The 22,598-nt window shown below is 38.5% G+C and overlaps 1 protein-coding gene, 1 long non-coding RNA gene and 1 pseudogene across 6 annotated transcripts in view; 2 read left to right on the top strand and 1 right to left on the bottom strand.

Moving 5' to 3' along the window:
- Positions 1-22,598, bottom strand: part of LOC128584991 (cAMP-specific 3',5'-cyclic phosphodiesterase 4D) — a 566,576-nt gene that overhangs the window by 136,903 nt on the left and 407,075 nt on the right. The gene's annotated exons all lie outside the window — the stretch shown is intronic.
- The window catches only part of LOC128585070 (uncharacterized), a 12,913-nt gene continuing 3,273 nt past the window's right edge, over positions 12,959-22,598 (top strand). The window contains exons 1-2 of the long non-coding RNA XR_008379824.1: positions 12,959-13,003; positions 22,070-22,135. This is a non-coding gene — a long non-coding RNA (uncharacterized LOC128585070). The remainder of the gene's footprint in view (positions 13,004-22,069; positions 22,136-22,598) is intronic.
- LOC128593236 (uncharacterized) lies at positions 13,942-14,067 on the top strand (annotated as a pseudogene).

Raw genomic sequence — 22,598 nt, 5'->3', positions numbered from 1 at the left:
GGATGCTGGTGCAAAGGGCACCCAAACATCACCAGGAGATGATCAATCAACTGTGACCTGGGAGTGTTCCGGGAACAAGGGAGGAAGGGATATGCTGGGAGACAAAAGTAATGAGTATGTAGGAAAAAGCAAGAAAGTCTTTCATTAAGTTTTCACTGTAGGACATGATCTAGATGGAGAAAAATTAGAATCATAAAAGGGAGAGGAAGGGCAGAAAGGGGGTGATGACAGACTCAAGTAACGGGAACAAGCCAGAAAGGTCAGAAAACTTGCAATCAAGGGACACAGCAGAAAAGTGAAGGGAATCAAAACAGTTGGTCTGTGAAGTCTTGACAGTATTAATATCAAAGTCAGTGCTTAATAACCTCAACTTCAACCCAAAGAGCAGAAAGGCTCTGGGCCTGCTAACTCATTCCCACAATACACCTGCACACATTCATGCTCACGTCTTTGGGGAAAAAGGGCTCTCTCTGATCCACTGAAGAACAATCCAGGAGCCTATCAGATCTGGGGACTGATTTTCAGAATCCTTTCTTGTTTTCTTCTTTTTTTAAATATAGTCAAAAAAGGAGAAGGAAGCAAGGAAGACGGGAAGGGAGGAAAGAAGGAAGAAAGGAAACAATTCCATGTGTAAACCACAGACAAAAGCTAAAAGCTAATACGTGCCTATGAGCCAAGTTGCAGATTTACCTGTACTCTTCCAGAGGATAAAATCTAAATTCCCATGTGGATAATTAGCCATCTTTTCTTTCCATTATTACACCTAGTAAGACAAGTTAAGAACTCCCTTCTTTTTCCCTTTATTTTTTACTCTGCACAAGAAGACCATTTTAATGCAACCTTTACTATTTTTTAAGAACCAAGGGGAGGAAGAGGTGGGTTCTACTTCAACTATGTTTTGTGTATTTGAAAAGAATGCTGTTTAGTGCTTCTTCCTTTTCCAAAAAGAAACAGGACTTTGAGACCAAGAATCCTCACGTCACTGTGCATCTCTCCCCTGTGGCTGCTCCTCTAGTGCCAGCCCATTTGAAATAGCAGTTTCACATAATGCAATTTATTAAATCCACGTTTCCTGCCACGTTTTGCTTCATGTGCCTATGTTCTTTTGTTTCCTTGCTAACATTTTTACAGCTCAGAGATCAGACTTTCTGGTATAACTCTAGGATATGGATATTAAAATCAGATCAGCAAAAGATTTTATGGACTTGGAAAGCTTCCAATCCGGGCTGTAAAATAAAGCATATTATGCAGCTGATACCATCAAATCTATTCTATGCCGGTTTCCTACTCTGGGGGTGGGGTGGGAGGAATGAAGGTGGACTTGGTAGAACAATGGAGAATGGGAAAGAGAAGGAAAGGATTTGATTAATCGTGGAATTTGAAAATGAGACACATTTATATTAAAGAAATGTCTTCAAAGACTTCATAACCCCCGAGACGTTTTCCAGCTAGGTAACTTTTGAATTACAGCTGGAGGTGATGTTCTCGGAGCTGCCTCTGCCAGCTGTAATCCCACCCAGCCTGCAGCGTCCCTTTTGCAAACGCACAACTTTGCCATTTTCTCCGGCAGAGGCACAGATAACTCCAGCGTCCACAGAAAAGTGTGTGAGACAGAGGGCTGAGGGAGGAGCCCCGTGGCTCTGCAGCAGCTCCTTTGAAGTGTTTAATTCCTCTCTTGTGATCTATTTATCAACACGACATTTAAGCGTATCAGCTTTAGCTCAGCAATTCCATCCTCAGCGGCTCATGTGGCTCAGGGCCTCTGTCCAGCACCTGGGGGGCATAGTTTGTCTTATCTGAATTCAGAAATGTTAACAAAATCAGACTGTTTCTTCTTTTTCTCCCTCTCTTCCCCTCCCCCCACCTCCCTCGGGGTAGGCTGGGGCTCCCAGCGCGGGAGAGTGGCGAGTGTGCGCAGGAGCGCGGAGCCTGCCTTTGTCAAACACAGGAAACGCACCAAAGCAAAGAGTGCAGCTGGAGCCCGGCTCCGCTCTCGGCTCCGCTCCCTCCACAGCCCCACCCGCCAGCACCGGCTTTTAATTTTCAAAGGCACTGCAATTGCTTGGTGTGGTTTCAAGAGCTGGGGTGCCATTCTCCCAGATGATGACTGTGCTGACGTCAATGGCATTCTTATCATGCCTAGTGCGACATCAGAAACCAGCCCTCAGAGGCTCCTCTTATTCACAGTGCCTGGGCTCTCCGCAAAACGTGGACCGGATTTTTGAAATGCAAAGGTCTCCCTTCTCTCAACAAGCTCTGCGCTCAGCAAGGCAGCCTCCTTGAGTCTGCAGCTTTCCAGTTAAGACTGTTCCTTGGTGTTCTCTCCTGCAAGGACTCCCTGTAGGAGCAGAAAGGGCTGAGTGGAGCTCAGAGCTCCCTCTTGCCTGTCAGTTTCAGAGCCCTGTGTGTGTCACTCCACCCAGGTTAGAGACAAGTTGCTGTTTCTGATCATTCTTTAGGTTTTACTAAAGCCCTTGACAGGAGGAGATTTCCACCTATACAAAGACCAAGACCCTCTTATGTAACTGCTTATAGCTTATTTTCTGGGTCATAACCAGAGCCCAGGTCCCCAAATCAAGCCTGAATTCACTTCAGACTGCAGCAATCACCCCTGTCATGTTTTTTAATAAAGAAGAAAAACAGCATCACTGAGAATTAAACATTTTACTCTAAATTTTACCAACGACTTTTTAAAGAGGCCTGATTTCAAAGGCTGAATTTACAAGGGACTCACTAGACACTGAACTCATTATCCTTTCCCTACCCAGCAATTTGGGAGCAGTTTTTATGGTGATGATGAAACTGTCTCCATTTGTAGTGGAGTTTATTATGATCCAAATCTGCCCCCAAACATTTGGGAAATGTCTAGAGCCCAAATCAAGATATTTAAAGAGTCAAGATCATTTTGTGTGATGACAGAACAGTACCTGTCTAGGTAGATTTCATCTGCCCAGACTTTGACACAAATAAATCAAAATTATCTTTGTGTCTACCAACCAAATAATGATCATCCTGCTAAAGACTACTGAGCCACCCATAGTAAGCTTATTAGGAGCAACTATTCTAGAAAGAAGCCTGTTTCACTACATAAGAAATAGACAATGCAATTCCATCAAGAGTCATGACAGGGAAGGAATATCAGCATACAATGGGTTTAACCCTTCCACCTTCAAGGGAGGAAACTGAAGCCCAGTGGTTGTTTTGTGGTTTATTCCAGGTCACACAATTATTAAGTGGCAGGACTGACAAACTTCAGCTGCTCTGTCTAAAGGTGATACGCTCTTTCTGCCATATCACTTTGCTCCTTGTTATTGAAAACCTGCTGACTGAGCCTCAAACTCGTTTGCCAAGAAAGTTCCCATTTTTCCTTTAAATCTAAACAATAATTCTGAATTTCTTAAATAAAGAGATTTTTCAGGAACTTTTACATAAACAGAGTTCTGATACATTTCTCTGAGTTTCACAATCGGTGAAAAGATTATTAAACAGAGTGGAACAAAATAATAGACATTGGAATGCCTGAAATTTAGATGATTTTTTTTTTTTTTTTTAAAGATGATGCTCTTGGAGAAGAAACAGCGAAGATTTTCCTGGGCTCCAAATATCTAAGCTCCCTGAGACTAGCCATCATTCTGCCTCAATTACTACCTAGCTCCCACTGTGCCCTGTAACATTGTTTACTAATGTAATTTGTTTGTTTGCTAAGTCCAGCCTTTCACTTAAGGTGTGATCACATATATCAGAGCTATTGGGAAAGTATCCAGCCATTATTAATACTATTTTTTATATTACATGGTAGATACTTTCCAAACAGCCCTTGTATATGATCTTCACAGTTACTTTGCCTCCCACCTCCACTAGCTTTTGCTTTCTCTTCAGAGTGTAATGGCAGCTTCTGTAAGTCACCTTTTGCTACTCTCATTTTGACAGATATGCATCACATTCTGGTCTAGAAAGGAGAAGAGATTAGACACAGCTAAAAGATCTTGGCTTTAGAGTCAGACCTCAGCTGTAAACCTGGCTTAATCACTTGCTATCATATAATTTTAGGACATTTCTTTACCTCTCTGAGTTTCAGTTACCTTATCTACAAAATAGGAATAATGGCCCCTACCTACCAGTGTTATTGAAAGGGTTGGCTTGGCATAAAAGGTAGTGATATAAGGATGATTTTAAAAAATAAATGGGGAGAATCATAAAATTATTAAAGAATAAAACGTAGAACAAAGGACAGTAAACATTTTCCCTCTTGCAACCAGAGTTAGATCCTCAGAGCCACTAAAATTGGAAGGGCAATATTTCTTTAAAGAATTTTTCTTGAAAAACGAATTATCGAACCACATATACAAGCATCAGCCTGCATTATACATTTCCATAAAATGTTAGTGGAATGCATTTTGCACTGAGTATCTGATTACAATTGGATGTCAACTAGCTTCAAAACCTAATTGTGCTCTTAAAAATTGTCTCTTCTCCCTGAGACAAACTGTCAATATTCATCTAGGTGATAAGTAACTTTATATAAACTGAGATAAGAAGCCAAATCAATTCCTTAAAGGCAAACCCACATTAATGGTGCAGGGTTTTGGAAAGCCTAGCTGTCCATTTGTGAGATAAGCCATAGGGTCTCAAAAAGTACATTTTCACTGTATACTATGTTATTAACAAAATTGATGTTATTTCACCGACAACAAAATTTATCAAACTTAATGTGCCTTCCCTTTGGCAGAAATCAATAATATGAAATAATAATAGCATTTTAACTTAGAAACAAATTACAGCCCTGCCTGTTTAAGCTGACTCATCCAGATTTTGTAAGTGAAACCGGAGTGGTCTGCGTAAGTTCTAGGATGGATATGAAGCAGAAAAGCCCAGATGTCAAAAGGGTGTGTGATTCAGAAGAGGGTATTCATGTTGGGGATTTAACCCTAAACTAATCAATTCTGCCTAAGACAATCAAGAAAACAGCGCTTGTTTCTAATGCAATCATCCAGCCCTCCCCACATAGTGAAGATTTTGCACCTAGTCAATATCTCAATCAACTTTAAATGCTTGATATCCTTTCTGCTTCATTCAAGCACGTGGAAAGGAAGGATTTAGTCATTTCGAATTACTCCAAACTACCACGTAAAGATACATGCAAATTTGAGCATGTGGTTCCCTTCCTTAAAACCACTCATTAGTGATGTTCCATTCACCTAAGCCCTTCTTCAGCAGGACTGTTTCACAATTTAAGGAATGGCACCACTTTCTAATTCATCCTGCCAGGGGGGCAGCCCTTTAGAATTTATCTGCCCAGAGTTGGTGCCTTTTAAAAATAGGCACAAGGTGTCTAAAAACACAAAAGGCTCAGGGGAGTACTCTCAGGTCTCGGATTAGCACGGATTTCTGATCTGGTTTTATGTGTTGCTCCCACAGCAACTTGTAGTGTGCCTTCATGGTGCTAAGGGCATTTCAACAATATATTTTGTTTAATTTTTCTTTACCCTACTAGAGTGTAAGGTAGGAATTGTGACCATATTGTTTAACTATGTGTTCCTAATTCCTAGCCTAGTGTGTGGGACACGGTAGTTGGTGAATAAAAAATTGTTACATGAAGTTAGGTTGTTAAGTCATGTTCAGTTGCTATGTTTTGCCCTAGGAGTTAATCTGGAGAGTATATGAAATAATTCTGTCCTCAGGAATGACTCTCATGATCAATCCCAAACACCACAGGCATGTGTTCCAACACAAAGTTTCAGTGGCCCCTAGGGAAATTGACAGAAATATCAATAAGGCCAATGTAACACCCTTGCGCGTGTCACACGCACCTACGAGCAGTTTCTCCAGCCCCCTGTGGGCAAGGATTGTTCTCTGTGTCCTTACTAGATCGTAAATATACAGCATGTAGGACATACATGTCATAATATGAAATCATGATTTTAGTTATCTGGTAGTTCTGTTGAAATAGCTTTATTTGGTAAAAACGAAGAGTTAGAAATACTATGTTGGGCCCCACAATTTTTTATCTTGAAATTCTAAAGTCTGAGAACCACTGACTTAGCAGAATTTTCCCATCAGAACCCAGACTTGAGGGTTTTTAGAAAGCATGTCATGTGTGGCTTAACTTACAATCTTTCCTTCTTTTGCTTCTCATCCTTAGTTTTGATTTTTTTCCAATACTTCCCACAACTGTGCTATTTCCTAACTTTACTATTATCACTGTGCAATTCTATATTCCACAAAGCTAATAAGCTAGAACCTCCATAGTTGACCGCCTCTACATTGACCACCTCCTTAAGTTGACCTAAATTTCGTAGACTGGACATGTAACACACATATATATCAACACAGTAGGCCCAGTTCTTTATGTTGACTGCCTCTGTATGTTGACCAGTTGTTACAGTCCCTTGGGTGGTCAATTTACAAAGGTTCTACTGTATGTAAATTATTTTGCTGTAAAAGATTTAAAATTTCTAACCAAATACATTAGAATAATGGGCCTGGTACACTCAGCCACCACTTACTGGTATAATTTAAGGCATAACCTTTAAAGATAAAAAGTAATTGCACACATTAGACTTCCCAACAGTGTGCCAATTAGTGGGGATTATAAGTGACGTAAAATACTGACTTCTCTCATTTCTTATAACAAGTGGGTGGGAGACTAAACATAAGTCACATCCTTTATCTGCTTAGTTTTCACTAGAAATACTCGCATAATTACTGATGTGTGCCATGAACAACAACAACAAAAAAAACACTGGAAGTGCTGACCTAAATAATCTTTATATGATTTAATGAATGTATAAATTATAATCAAGAATATTAAATTTTAAAATTATTCGGCAGACCTTATTCAACAGTATAATAATATTTCAAATTCTATATTCATGACAATACATTTTCAGGTACAGTTTTAAAAAATAACTCATGGAAGGGAAGCAAGCAATTAACGAATGCATGAAAATAATACTAGCTTAATCCTCCCTTTAAGAAAGTTCTTATGCTTGGGCGGCGCCTGTGGCTCAAGCAGTAGGGCGCCGGTCCCATAAGCCGGAGGTGGCGGGTTCAAACCTTGCCCCGGCCAAAAAGAAAAAAAAAAAATAATAAAAAGAAAGTTCTTATGCTCTACATGTTAATATTCAGGTATGGACTTCATGGCATTTCAGGCATGTTGATAATATTAACATTTCCACTTGATTGTGGGAAATGGCATTTATTTTCAGCTTTTCTTAGGAATATAATTAACCTGATGGTCAACATGATATATTAGAAAAGTTCTTGTCAGTCAAAACCCACAAGCTATAGAAATTACCATGTTGTTAAACGTCTCACCCTGATTTGACAATGGTAACAAGTCAGCACTGTTCTGCTAAAGGAAGATCAATCATCCCATTCATTGCACTAGAAATTTCTTTCTTTTTCTAAAATTAGCATTATGCTCAGTATATGTGAAAGAATACATGGGAATCCAAAATAATGCTCATTCAACTCTGTTTTTTCCATCTTCTGATGAGTTAGGGAATTGAAAAATTCACCCTAAAATGTCTTCCTTTCTGTGTCTCTATGTACACACACACACACACACAGACACAAAATCTCTCTCTGTAAATCTTGTCATGGGCATGAAACACAAAAAGAAAAAGGTAGATATTTTGTTATAAATATGAAACAGAAAAGAACTCCCCTCCTCACTAGTATTGATAGCTAGAAGTCATGCATTTCTAATGGAATAGTAAAATAGATATTGATTCTATGGCATAGGACACTAATGGTTTTAAAAGTAGAAAGACATGAATTCAAATTTTGACCCCGCCACATTCTAGGTTTGTGAACACAGGCAAGTTACTTTACCTCTAAGTCACAGTTTTCTCATCTGTAAAATGGAGTCCATAGAATTGTGAGGATTTAACAAAATACTTTATTTGAAGCATCTGGTATAAATTAAGCATTCAAGCATTCAAGCAACAGAAAATATAGCACTAAAGTACAGTGCACTACATTGGGACATCAGAAAAGCTTAATTTAATAAATCTCTGGTCTGATGCAATATGATTCTGCCAGTAAACTGTAGTTGAGTGCAGTTGGCCCTGCTTAGGGCATCCCTACATCAGCTCTGGCCAACTCATCCCTTGGACATAAGTGACCTTCCCAGTTTCCTGGCTACAGCAGCCCCAGTAAAGAGTTGGTTAACATTAAAATTAAATTAATTAAACATTAAATTAAAATTGCTCACCTTTTCTGCCTTCCCCTCCTGGAGAGCCTGGCCCTGACCACGGCCTGTAACTTAACAGGAACCATCTAGCTGCCTGTGAGATACATGAACGCTCTGGATTCCCCAGTCACTTCTGGGAGGGTCCAGGGAGTACAAGGCCCAAGGAATAAACTTTGACCAATGACGGACAAAGATGTGTGAGCAGAAAAACCGCCCACCTGTTCTCCCCCACATGGAATGTTGTAAGACAGAGTGGTTCAATATAGCCTCACAGGCAACGTCTCTCATTGGTTAAAATCCAGTTGTGTTTTTGAAAAATTGTAACAAGGTTGGCAATGCACACCTTCTATTTGGTTTCTGTTCTTAACCTGCTAGTGATCCCCTCGCTCCACTCCACTTTTGCTTTCCTGGAATTACATGGTTCCACTTCCCCCATAAATGTTAGCCTGTTGGGTGTTTCTAGGGAACTGGAGCTAAGATTGTGAGATTTAGGGAAAAAATGAGGTAATAAAGTACAGAATAAGAGAAAGAAAAGAATTAATAATACTCAACATTAATTCTAGTTATCTCTTAATTCCTGAGATTCCCACATCAATGGAAGCTCATAAGGCCACATTACCACCTTATTAACAAAGAATAAATGATAAAATCAGGAGAACAATGGGCCTTTGAGGACAAACATTAATTTACTTCCATACAGTCTAGTTTTAATTATAACCTAAGACAACATGTCCAGAACCAACTAATGCTAGAGAGAGAGTGTGACAGAGAACACTTTTCTCTTTGAAAAGTCATGTTCCTTTGAATTTAACTAAAATGTTAATTGGATGTTAAAATTCAATCCTGGCGTTTTTCTTTCCTTTAGATATATGCCCACATTTTATACAGAAAACTATATATTGAGGTTCTACAAAAAAACAAAATGCAATTTTCACATTAAACATGGATTCTAATGTCTGGCATTTCTCTTAGTACTTGCACATAATTATCCAGAATTGCAGTTTTTCCAATACGGGACCCACAGTGGTTGCTCTGATTTGTTCCACATTGTATGGCCCTCTTGCTTAGTAAGGGTGGTCTTCAGTCCCAACGCTCTGGCTGCCATCTTCCTTCAACTTAATTGGCACACTTATGCTCTTGTGCCTGATGGCATGGAATATATGAGCTCCAGGTCATTATTTGGGCTTCTTTCATCCTCATTTCCAATATTTTTATGACTCTTTGTGCATAGGCACATTTGCTGAGTTGGCGCCTCACAGGTGGTTTGGTTTGTGGCGTATTTTAATAGCTATGAAACCATGGGTTCAGCGATTGGGTTGCGATGAGTTACATAATGCATGTGCTATTCAGTGCACCAACAAGAGGACTTTCCGAAGACCCCAAATGACCCAGGAAACTGCCTCACTGAAGGGAGTGCACCTCACTGCATGCCCCCACCACAAGGATGCATGCTTGATGCACGCCTATCCTGAAGGATGTGCCCTTACTCTGAAGGCTGGTGGTCTGACGAGAGCAGATTTGGTAACTACCCAGCTACATTAAGACACATTTATTTCTGTTGCCTTTTGGTTCACTTTATTTTGATTTGGTTTGTTTTCTGTTCTTAGTAATCAGGCCATTTTGTGAGTACTTTGGCAAGTAGTAGCAATACATGTTTTCTCTAGGAAATTTTTAACCTTTCAAACACAGCAGAGATATTATAGACATTATAAGTTGAATTAAATGGGGTTCTCAGTTCAGGGATGATGGTTATAACCCTTTTTCTTTTTATTACTATTCCAGTTTAATATCCTTACAAGAAAGGAATTGAGTATGAGGCATCAATGATACTGAGTTGAAACCCTGGTGCCTATAAACACAATCCTCTCTAGTCTGGGTTTGTTTGCAACTCACCACTTCCAGAAGCACCTGCCATTGACCCAGAAGGATAAATTCCAACTAACCCAAGTTCTATTTACCTTACTATTATTCATAGTTTACTCATTCATTCAACATGGGTATCTCCCCTATGCCAGCACCATGCACAGGATATCATCCCCTAACATCATGTACCATCAAATTCTGCTGAAATATACACTTTGGCATTCATCTTGCAACTCTCCTTGAATCAAGGTGAGGAATAAAATAAAACACATAATATCATTTATTTATTCATCAATTCATTGTCCATTCATTTAAAATAACATTTATTGAGAATCTAATTTGTCATAGGCACTGCACCAAATGCCAGCAAAACAAGGACAAAGGATACAGGATACAAACCATCTGCAAAAGATGAATTTAACTACAAAGATATCTTAAAAGTCTGAAAGGTAAAACAAATGAATACCGTGCACAAAGTTAAAGTAAAGAAAAATGTTAGAGAAAAGGAGGAGCTCATTTTCTTAAAACCAGTATGTCCAGAACATTAAACATAGCAATGCAGAATAAATAACCTCCTCCAAAGATAACTGATTTAATGAGGTGGATAGTAAACACAGAAAAAAATGATCAACTTGGTATGAGTAAATAAGATGGACAAAATACACTTTTGGGGAATTTTAGCATCAGTAGGTATGGGACTGTAAGCATTTCTCATGTGGATGGTGAAATTATAACTTGACGTAGTCATTTTAGAAGACATCTTGACAATATCTATGAAAAGTTTAAATTCAATTTCACAGCTAAGACTTATTCAGTAAATATACTTATAAAAGAACACAAAGATTTTTCAGGTACAGGGATGACTGCAATGTTATTTGTAATAGTAATAAAGTGGAACTGATCCATCAATCTATCATTAGATTAAATGGATCACTGTACACATCATAATGAAATGCTGTATGTCAGGTAATAAAACGAGGTAGCTCATTATCTGTATAAGCCCGTACAAACAAATTCAATTTTTTTTAAGACAGTCTCACTCTGTCACCTGGGTAGAGTATCATGGCATCACAGCTCATAGCAACCTCAAATTCCTGGGCTCAAGCAATTCTCTTGCCTCAGCCTCCTCATTAGCTGAGATTACAGGTACCTGCCACCATGCCCAACTACAAATAAATTTAAAAAAATCTTGGTGCAAAACAGTGTTTATAATACTCTCTGGGAGCATATGCAAGAAACTATTAACACTTTACTCCAGACAGTTATGACCAAGCAATTAGCACTGGCACAGGTGACCTCGATTTGTCATCCTGCTCTCTCACATGATAACATTTACAGACAGTGTACCCTCCCTGATGTGCTGGTCTACGATCTTTGAATATTATCAGGAAGTATTGAAGATCAGTGCATATTTTCAAAAGAATAAAGATTTTAAAAGAGCAGCAGCAAGGGAAAGATAAGGTGACCAACTTGTCCCAATTTGCCCAGGACTTTCCCAGTTTTAGCACTGAATGTCCCCCTTCCTGGGAAATCCCTCAGTGCTAGGAAAACTGGAACAGCTGGTCACCCTTGTCTGCCTCCGGGTTGTTACAGAGGGTTATGCCTGAACTAGATGCATAGGAGAGGCTGACATGTGTTTTTCTCCTGCCCACATCCTAATTTCCCCGTACCTCTGCCCAGATGCCACAGGGTCCCCCCTGGTCCCCAGAGGCAAAAGTCCCGGCTTTCTTTTCATCTCTGTCCTTTGACAGAAGGATTTCTTCTTTTGCTTTGGTGATTTGACCTTATGGATTATAATTTCTAAGACTGGAAATTTAAAAAAAAGTTTTCATGTAGTTTTACAGGAGAAAATAAACTACTGTGAAAAAACTGGGAGAGGAGGAATTTGGATATGGGGAAAAATCAAGTTATTTGTAGAGTGAAGGAGGATGAATTCAAAGAGGTTTTCAAGGCAAAGAAAGAACCCCCCTGGTCTGGCTGGGACGAGGTAAAGCAGCGCCCATTAGACAGACAGGAACAGTATCTATGAAATTCTGTAGATTTACAAAAGGGCTTTTTAGGGAAAAACTTTCAAAGCAAAACACACCAACCTTGAGGGGCAACTGGATTAAAAGATGAAATCAGTAACTGTATGCCTCTGACACTTTCCATATGACCCAGAATGCGCCGGTGGGAATACTGACTAACAGCAGAAAATATGAGTATGAACTATTCCCATGGGCAGGTGCCCTGCTGCACAACCGCCCTTATCAACCCTAACAAGGTTAAAGGAAAAATCCCCAAGGAATCTCACTGTTTACAGTGTCCATGGCAAGAGGGAAGCCAAACACGGAGGACACATGCTACTTCACATTTGTCCCTGAAATTGGGTAATGTTTCAGACCCGAGAAGGGCATCATAAGCCTCTCTGTCAGTGTGGGTGTGCCTCCTAACAGCGTAGGAATTCATTTCACACACATCCCCACAGTAACCACTTACTGAAGGAGAACCGAAGCCATTTCAGCTTGATTATATTTCTAAGAGTCCTGCAAAAAGGAAACCTCAGTATTATTCATAAGCCATCTAGCCTCTCGCCTTTAACAGTTTTGCCCATTCAGGGGGTAGAAGTGTTGCTTTTTGCATTGATAGATCAATAGCTACGCCACCACTTTCAAAACCCTATTTATTCTGCTCTCTGGACCATTCATTCAATCATTTAACCAATATTTGCTAGGAAATGAGTGGGGCAGTGGAGCGTCATAGATGAATCAGACAGAGTCCACACTCCAGAGTTAAGGGTACACCAGGAAGACAGATAAAAACAGCTGGTATTATGACTCTGCAAGATGAAAGAATGATGGAAGCCTACAGGAGGAATGCTTCAGCTGGGAAGGAGCTGAAGAGCTATTCAGAGCTATTCAGGAATAGCTCTCTCCAGGGGCAAGGAGATGTCCTACAGAAAAGGTGAACGTGAAGAAGGCTCCCTGGGTGGCAGAAGTTACATGCAAATGTTACAGAGGTGTGGGCTTGTGGCTTGACTGGGAAACTAGTCTGTGGGCTGGAGTCAGATGCACTTGAAAGGGGACACATGGAGGAGGAAGGGGCCTACAAAGGCCAGTGGGACCAGCGGACTAGAGGAAGGAGAAGGAAATGCTCACTGAGCATTTATTTTGCACCAAGCTTCTTACGTTTTTTATCTCATATAATGACTCCAATAACCCTCGTGAGTGTTCATTGCTCCCCTATGCAGATGAAGAAACAGAAGATGAGAAAGGTTACACCTGGGCTGACCCCCCATTTGAGGCCAGGTGTATCTAATACCGAAGCCCTTGCTCATTTTACCATGGAACAGTATTTCTAAGTAAAGGGTAAAGAAGTTTAAACTTTACCCTGAAGGCATTGCAGACTCTCTGAAGGGCATTCGGCAGGAGAGAGACATGGTCAGAACTATACTCTAGAAAAAAATTATTCTGGCAGTCATTGCAGAAGAGGAACCAGGGCTTTTCCGAGGAGGACAGTGAAACATTTATGTCAATGTCTACTGGCACATACAGAAAAGTCTGGGTGTCTTTAGGCTTTGATGTTGTCATAATTGAGTTTATGCCTAGAAACATGCACGTCTGAGACATATTAACAAGTTGCAAACCTAAAGATGGTGGATTCCAGAAACTCTGCTAGACCTTAAAGAGGCGAGAGGTTGGGGGAGGGGCACAAAGGTAAAATAGTATCACATTTCCAAAACTGAAAAACATAATGTTTGTGCAGATTCAGCCTCTATGGATGGACTGGCTGGGTAGAATACATAATTCTTGAGGTAACAGCTAGAGATGCTGGGAGCAGATGAAACAGGTAATTACATCAGAGGCTTACAAGCTCCATCAAACAATCCTATCATGTTAAAAGTTTGAGATGTTCTGACAGGCCTGTACCTCTGGCCTGTCATAGTACCCCATGCCAGAGCAAACTGACCCCGACCATTGCCTGGCCTCTACCCAATGGCTACTGGCACTGAAGTGGGTCATACCGTGGGAAGAAAAAAATAAAACTTTGAGACGATGCCTTGGCAAAGAGTTTGCTTTAGCTGCCTGTCTCAATGTGGCTCTCAATGTCAATCCGGTCAAGTCCTGCAAATTGGGTCTAATTGAAGAACTCGAGAATGGAAGGAACGGGGGAAATCGAGATACACAAGGACTGTCCAGGAAGTATCTAGCCATACTTTCCGAGAAGCCCTGGTAAGTTAAGAGATGGCGGAGTTAATTTACTTCTTGGGTTGAAAGTGCAATGGTCATTGCACGAAGCCTCCTTGGGTTGGAAATGTAAATCTTTATTACACATTCATTTTTCACAAATAAAAGTGGTAAACCAAAAATCAGGAATGTGGAAGTTCTTAAACTAAGGACTACATTGTATTAAAGCTCCAAGAAAGAAGGCTAGAAACTATTTTTGAAAAAAAAAAAAAAGTTTCAAAGAAAATTTTGCTATATCATCTTTTTCAGAAATAGTAAGAAGACATCTATATTCTAGTCGGTACAAGTGTTTATACTAAAGGTCAGGATTTTGAGATGGCAAGTAAACATTCCTACCTTAAAGATGGTTACAGGAACTAGAGGTGAAGAAATATTCCTTGATTTGATTTGCTCATAAAAGTAGCAGCTTTATATCTTAAGGTCAAGGAGCTATTTGTGGAAGGTTCCAAAGGTTTGGCTAGATTCAGGAATCATTGAAGAATTCCTTAAATGGTAAAAATTTTGCATGTGTATACATGTTCTGAAGAATCCTCTACTTCTAGGGGCCAAAGAAGAGAGTTAAAACTATAAATGGATATTTTACTTAAGTTGCTGAAGGAAATTTACAGGGGTTTCAACATCTACAAGGGAGAAGAAAAGGTTAACTGGGGACTAAATGGCAGCCGTATGGTGAGTTTTTAATCTCTACCAAAATACATTTTTTGCGAATGTTGTTTTCTGAAAACTTACAATTAGACATACATTTGTTTATATGTATAAAATAAAAATATCCCAGCGAGTAATTTATTACACCAAGTCCTTCAGTTCTGCAACCAACCTGTTTGCCCAAATTAGTTATGTTAACAGCTTCAGGATCTTCACAACTATCACCATATTAAAGAGTAGTTTAGACCACACCTGTGTTTCATTAAGGGCACTTTGGACAATTTTAGAATCTTGTTCCTTGGTGTTTTGAAGTTTCTGAGGAAGCTCCTGAGAGGCTTTTATTCCTGGAAGATTAATGTGGTTATAAGGCTACCAGGTAAGGCTCCAAACCTCCCGCTCAGCTCACCTAAAGCAGACCTGCTTTATCACGGAGACTTGTATACTGGGCTTCTTTCCGAATAACATTTATTTGAAGAAACATCTCTTCTATTGAGTGAAATTTTTAAATGAGCACATGGTAGACTATGCTAAAGTATTGGGCCTATGGAAGAGAAGATGGTGTGGACACAGCAGTCACATGGTCCTTCTCATCTGGCAATTTTCCCCAACTCTAAATTGTTGCTTTTGGGGATGTTCCTGTAGTTATAGCTAAAGGGGCTCCCTTCTGAACCGGGACAGTTTTCTAATTCCCTTCTTTCCTTCCACTGTGGCATGGGATGTGGTTAACTTGTATCTCTGGAAGCCAGGCCTGACGTTTTCCTGACTTTTATATTAGGAATACAATCTCCCAACCTGGCCCTATACTGTTGTCTCTGCACAAGGCTGCAAACTCTGGTAAATGAATGAATATTAGGTTGATGGTAATTGCGAGAAAAGAGATAAGAGGTAAGAAAAATAACAATGTTCAAATTACAAGGCAATAGAGTCCCTGATATTAAAGGAAGGTAAATGAGTTCATTCCAGTGTTCCACTAGCCATCTTAGACATTTTTATGATTGCCTTCTCTTCTCTTTGTTTACAATTTTATTTCTGAGATGCAGCTCATCATTTCCTGTTTATAAGGAGGCTTCAAACTTGGTTTCCTTTCTCCTCAATCTCTAGTTTCCTACCTCACTTTCTTTCCTCTTCTAATTGTAATTAGGTCACTTAGGTTTACAATAGTTCACTACACTGTGTATTATCCCCATCTCAAAGCAAACTTCAGATTGTAATCTTCACATTCAAGGTTTCTTACACAAAATTTACCCTAGAGAACCTGGTTTCAGACAATTACTGCTTAAGTGACTTGGTGTCTTGATACATTTTGCCTAAAGGTGGGACCTTTCCAGAATCATGGAACAGGTGGAAACAGTACCAAAGTAGTGGTTCTCAAACTGGGTGGGGTCAGAAAATATTTTCTGTGAATACTTTCATAATTTATATTTTTATTACAATGATTGTCTTTAAAATTATGTTTTGCCAGTTATAATGACAAAAATCATTTTTGCAGGAATCACTACAATTAAAAGATCTGTATAGAATAAAACATTTTAAAGTCAGTTTCTTGACAAGAGGTCTTCAAAATTCTTTCCTGAAGGTATTTTTTTGAAGAATCCAGCAAAAATATTTTCGCACTAAAATGGGCATTCATAATGGCCATAAAGAAGGATCTACATGTAATAGATTATTTGAAAGCTAGAAGGAAATATAAAAGAGCACTGATTAATGTGTTGTAAAATTTATATTTGTGAAAAATAACATTTATTAAAAGAGGTTTGACAGAGGGACTAAGTTACTTTTTTCCTTCTTTTCCTTCACCCTTTCCTTTCTTACTTTCTTCCATTAATACTCAAATCCTCTGTTATCTCTAAACTTTTATTCAAATGCAAACTTCGATCCTTTTGACCAGCTTATAGAGTTCAGAGTTTCATTTTGAAGAAAACTAAAATTAACTGTCACCATCAATAAATCAACTAAAGGATCAAGTACACGTATTGCATGGACAGAGAAATTGATTTAACACAGGGATTAAGAGGTTATCAAGTCAGCCCCACCCAGTCTGGACTCCAGCTGCACCACTTACTGTGCAGTAAGTAACTCAATTACTTGAGTTAATTAAAGTAAACCACACGTCCTCCTAGTAAAATGGGGATAACACTATCTCCAAGGGTAATTGCAAAGATTAAGTGATAATTTGTACATAAAAGCTTGGACTGTGCCTGGGACATGGTATAAGTGCTCAATAAATATTATAATTAATATAGTAGTGCAAAACATAATATTTCATACTGCTCCTATCATTACAAAGTGATAAAGCACATTCTGATATCCAATTAAGAAAATGAATGTTCAGCAATATCTCAATTCATGTGCTTCTATTGTTACTTATCATTATCTTATTCAAATGACATTTTATAAAAGTATTTGATGCTCCAGTTTGACTTGGTTCTAGACCTAGTACTAATAATGAACTGATGGGCTTTGAACTTGGGGAAGTTCATGATATAATGTGAAGCTTAATTCCACAGGGTTTTTATTAGTTCACTGCCTGTAACAATACCCAAATTTGTCCCTGAAGAGGCCATCAAAGCAGAATAAGACTAAGTAAGGTACTTCAACTCCTTCACAGTCATGTCTCCACCTTAACCCAGTTACAGATAATAGTCACATGCTTTCCAGATCAGAGCTCCAAATAAAGCAGTGATTTTCAGCTGCTGTGCTGAGGCACACTGGTGTGCCATGAGAGGATCTTAGGCATATCATGAAAATTTTTAAAGATTAATTAAATTATTTTCAAAAGAAGCTCACAGCACCAGAAGTATATTTTATTTTTTGTTACTTTTTTTTTTATCAATACAATTTAAGTGTGCCACAGAAGTTTAACTATAGGTTAAAGTGTGCCATGAGATAAAAAGGTTGAAAAATACTGAAATAAGAAAAACCACTGAGGTAATCTGAGTGGCTTATAAAGAGAAACATCTTTTATGACTTTCCTAGTCTAATTTTGTACTGTAAAGAGAAAACAATTCTTCTCTTTGTCTTTAACTAAGACGTGCTGTGGGTGGGAAGATGTGCGTTCTGACCACTTACCACCCTGACTTCTTTAACTACACACTATCACTGGCTAGCCCAGGTTCACTTTCCTAGTTTCTAAAGTGAACCCTTGAGTTGGAGTTGCGGGGTCGGGGGTGGGCTCCCTGAACCCAGTTGACTCGGTTTAATTACTCCCATGAGCTTTAAAGTTCAACCAAGGCATTGCAGTAATCAAGGGCAAAGGCCAGCGCGGAGGCTCACACCTGTAATCCCAGCTCTCTGGGTGGCCAAGGCAGGCAGATGGCCTGAGCTCACAATTTAAGAGACCATCGTGAGCCAGAGAGATCCTGCCTCTAAAATTAGGCAGGCATTGTGGCGGGCGCCTGTCGTCCCAGCTACTGGGGAGGCTGAGGCAACAGAATCCCTTGAGCCCACGAGTCTGAGGGTGCTGTGAACTGTGACGCCAAGGCATTCTACCCAGGGCGACATAGTGAGACTGTCTGGAAAAAAAAAAAAAAAGTGTAAACAAAACTGGAAGGGAACAGGCGTGTGGATAGGAAGAGAAGGAACTTAGACAAGTGTCAGGATAACAAAGAGAGACTTTATTTAGGAAGACCAAAGAGAAAGTTTAGAGCACTTCCAAAGAGAATTGTAAGTGGATCCCTCTACTGAAGGAGAAAAGGTGAGAGAGACAAAGGCCTGCAGGGATGTTAATTATTCCCTCCATTTGAAATTGGCTGCAAGTCTTTCATTGGCCTCTCTGCACCTCCAGGCAGTATTGCCTTTTCCTATTGGTCACTGATGGTCCCTTCTTATTGGTCACTGGTTACCGGGGTTACTTCATACGCATTCTTACCGGCCCTGCGGACTTCCCGATTCAGCAGGCCAGCTTTTCCACTCATCCTCCTAGAAGCCCCTTTCTTAGTGTCCCTTCTCACTTGCATTGATGATCCAAGAGCCACTCCAGCATAACTCGCTATTATTTCATACCAAGTGACTTTTCAAGAACAACTGGAAGGCTGTAAATGGTATGTTCAGAGAAGACAAAATGAAACAGTAAATAAAGAATGTGTGTCCCAGAAAGCAAAGGAAAACAAAATCACCAACGCTATTTGCTAGATTGTTCAATGAGAAAAAAGATGAGTGGGGTTTTGAATATTAATCTTTCTACTACTTCAGCTATTAAAATTAGCTTTATAGTTAACTGGGTCCTAGTATAATTAAGGGCTTTGTGTGTCCTAAGCAAGCATTTGTTAAAGACTGACAAAGTGTATAGGGTTTATATCTAGGGGCAATATAGTTTCACAGAGTTGAGGTGCAACAATGACTATTCTGCAGAAGATTGCAATCAAGGAGAAGAGGTAAAATAACGCAAATTTAGTATGAAGTGCTTACAAGCTTACATACAAATCACATCCAGCTTAAATATCAGCCTCATTAAGTTGACTGCAAGGGCTTGTGACTTAAATGGTTTATATGTTTAACATAGGTCTCTGAATTTCCCTTTTAGAAACGCTACCTCCTTTAACAATTAAAAAACTCCCATCCACATGCTACTCCTTCTCATGTAGATGTCCTCACTCTTTTAAAGAGATGTTTTAAAATAATAGGTTGTTTTTACTATAGAAAGTGTATCAAAGAATAAGAGAATGCAGAAAATAGATTTTTTTCTTAAAATAAAACAAGGATTTAATGAAATGACAATTTTCAAATGCAAAGGAGTATTTGGTGAATGCTTTTTATGGGCTAGGTACTCTCCAAATAATCTAATTTAATCTTTGTAATGATCCATTGTATTATCACCGTCCTATATGAGAATAATAGAAACGAGGCTCATGAAAATGTAGTGATTTTCCTGAATTTACCAAGTAAATAGTTGGGCAAGTGGAATGAAACCCAGGTCTGGCAGGCTGTGAAGCCTGGGCTCTCCCTAATCTTTCATCCCTCTTCTCATTCTCAGTGTTTCTCTGGAATTTTCCTAACAGAGAGAAGGGGGCAGGAGCTTTTCATCTCTGATATACCAAGACTATAAGAAAATATACAGCTTGCTTACTAAAAATGTACATCAATCTTCCTGTATAATTTTTTAAAGAAGTCAGATTTTCAATGAATGATTTTTAAATGCAATTTTACATTCACCTATAATAAATGTACAGCTCTTTCCTAGAGATACAAGAAATCTACTGAATTAAGAAGGAAAAACACTATCCCAGAGAAGTAAAAGGTATCCCTGAGAAGTATGCTTCATTGCCACCAAGGATATATGTATTATTCCTCATATTATCAAGCTGTAATTGAAAACTGCTTATTTCAACAACTTATGGCAAATTAGGTAGTGTTGCCGATGAATATAACATTAACAGTTAAGGAAAATTTAAAATACATGTCTGAAGAGAAGTTTAATAGGTTTTAAAAAACCAAAATCCTGTTCTTATTTTTAAAAATATGAAAAAATATACACCTAAATTTAGGAAGCTTTTCTTACCCTTTAAGGACTGCTAGCTAATATCTATTTTGCTTGTATATGCATACGAAGTGTTTACATACTATACAATAAGCTGTTAACAACTGATCCTTTCTGAGACAGATTTTGAATTTTGAAGCATGAGAAACTATCATTCTTTAAAATATGTTCAATTAAAAAAAAGAGTGCTAGGCATGGGGGATAATTACTACAGGCAAGCTAGGATGGAAATGTTAACACTTTCAAAGCCCCTGAAGAGAGCCATTTCTTTAAAGTTAGCAAATAAGTTAGTGTTTCATCAAGAAATGGAAGTAGTCTGATTCACTTTCTTCCAAATCAAATAATGCAGTCTAGTGCAAATTGTTGAAAGGGTTTTGATACCTTTATTTTTAAATTGGATTTGGAGTTTCTTCTTATTCAGATTCTGTTGAGAGCACAGCAGTAGGAATAAGACTGTTAATATAATTGGATGAGGCTCCCTACAGAAAAAAAAAAAAAAAAATGGCAGAAAACAATTGCCTACTGCTTTATTTCCTGAGTAAAAGAATTACCTTAATGAAATGAATGGAAATGCTGGAAAGAATAGATTCAAATTAGAATTATGCTCCTTCTGGATACCTACTTTACATCTCTGGTCCTATGACTTCAAAAGGTAAGGATATATGGCAGTTCCAGGTACATTTTAAATATCAAATGTCTTTGCAACTTCTATTTTAAGTATTCCTTTCAATACAATAGAAAATAACAAATTCTTATGCTACAGTTGAGTGTAGAGACACAGACTATATTTGAAAGTAGAAAAAAAATAAGAGTTCCCAGTTGAATTAGAGAATATTTTCTCAAAAAAGTCAAACAATGTCTAAATCTTTAAGTTATTCCTAAGATAAATTCAGTTTTGAATAAATTCATAAGATTTCATTGCTTGTCAGAAGCTATCTCCATTGGTCACTGAGTTGGGCAGAAAAGTGACTGAAAGAGCCATGCTGGAACCTGGGCGTGAGCAATCTGCAAGCTCACCTTGAGTTTGGCTCCTAAAGATCATGACTCTTGATGCTGCTTAAATCTCTACTCCTCATACTTTCCTAAATAAATGACATTTAGAATTTCTTATGGTCCTATTTTGGTCTCCATAGTCCTAAACTGGATGTACAATTATTCATAAAGTAAATGAAAGAGCATTAACTTAGCAACTTTGGTATTTATCTCCCCAAAAGTCTTGAGAAATCTGGTATTTGATTAGGTTAATTTTCACACAAAATCTCATCATTTCAATAGCTTTTTATTAACCTTACCATTCACTAGTCTCCATAATCTTTTGAATAAGAGACATAGTTATGAATATCTCCTAGGCCATAGTGGGCCCATTAACATGTAACTTCTTGGTAGAAAGTGATTTTCAAACATATTCCTAATTCAGCAGCCACTTGCATCATTTGTATCTGAGTTATTTCTTGTTTTTCTTAGTAGATAAATGACCTGATATTCGAGCCAGCAATTTTTACTTGGTGCCTTAGTCATGTCATTAATGGAAGTAACTCTTCTTGAACTAGAAACAAAATATGTAGTTTCCCAATTACTGATTTCTACTTTGTTTGGGATTTTGGTAGCAGTGACTTTAGGGCTCTGATCTACAATATACAGGCTGTGCTTATTTCTGTTCAGGGTGGAGAAGAAAAACTATACCTGAAAAGTGAGGAAAAAAGCACAGACTTCTCAAAAGAACTTGAGGTGAGCTTTTTTTCTTTTCTTTTTTTTCTCCTTTTTTCCTTTTTACTGTAACTCCTCTAACACTATCTAAACACTCTTTTAGGTTATGATTTATCTTCTCTAAGCCCTAAGTTCTGTATTGTGATGATGGTAATAACATGTGTATCCCATCTGCATCATGGAGACAATAATAATAGTCCCATAGTCCCACAGTGTGGAGAAGGTAAAATAATAACATAATAGTCTAGCCTAGCCCCGAGCATGGTAAGCAATCAAACACAAGTTATTTGTTGTTATTTTAATTGGTTATTCATTGTATTTGACATATAATTTATTCCCTTTGGAATAAATCCATTCCCAAGAAACTCCATAGATGACAGATTCTTCAATAAAGATCTACTAGAAATGAAACAATTTACCCACAAACCAAATATGTGTGTGTGTGTCCTTGTGTGCATATATATATTTTTGGTTTTGTTCTAAG

Source organism: Nycticebus coucang, chromosome 1 (assembly GCF_027406575.1).
Source record: "Nycticebus coucang isolate mNycCou1 chromosome 1, mNycCou1.pri, whole genome shotgun sequence".
Lineage (NCBI taxonomy): Eukaryota > Metazoa > Chordata > Mammalia > Primates > Lorisidae > Nycticebus > Nycticebus coucang.
The sequence above is the reverse complement of the archived record's forward strand: the minus strand, read 5'-3'. Positions and strand labels throughout refer to the sequence as shown.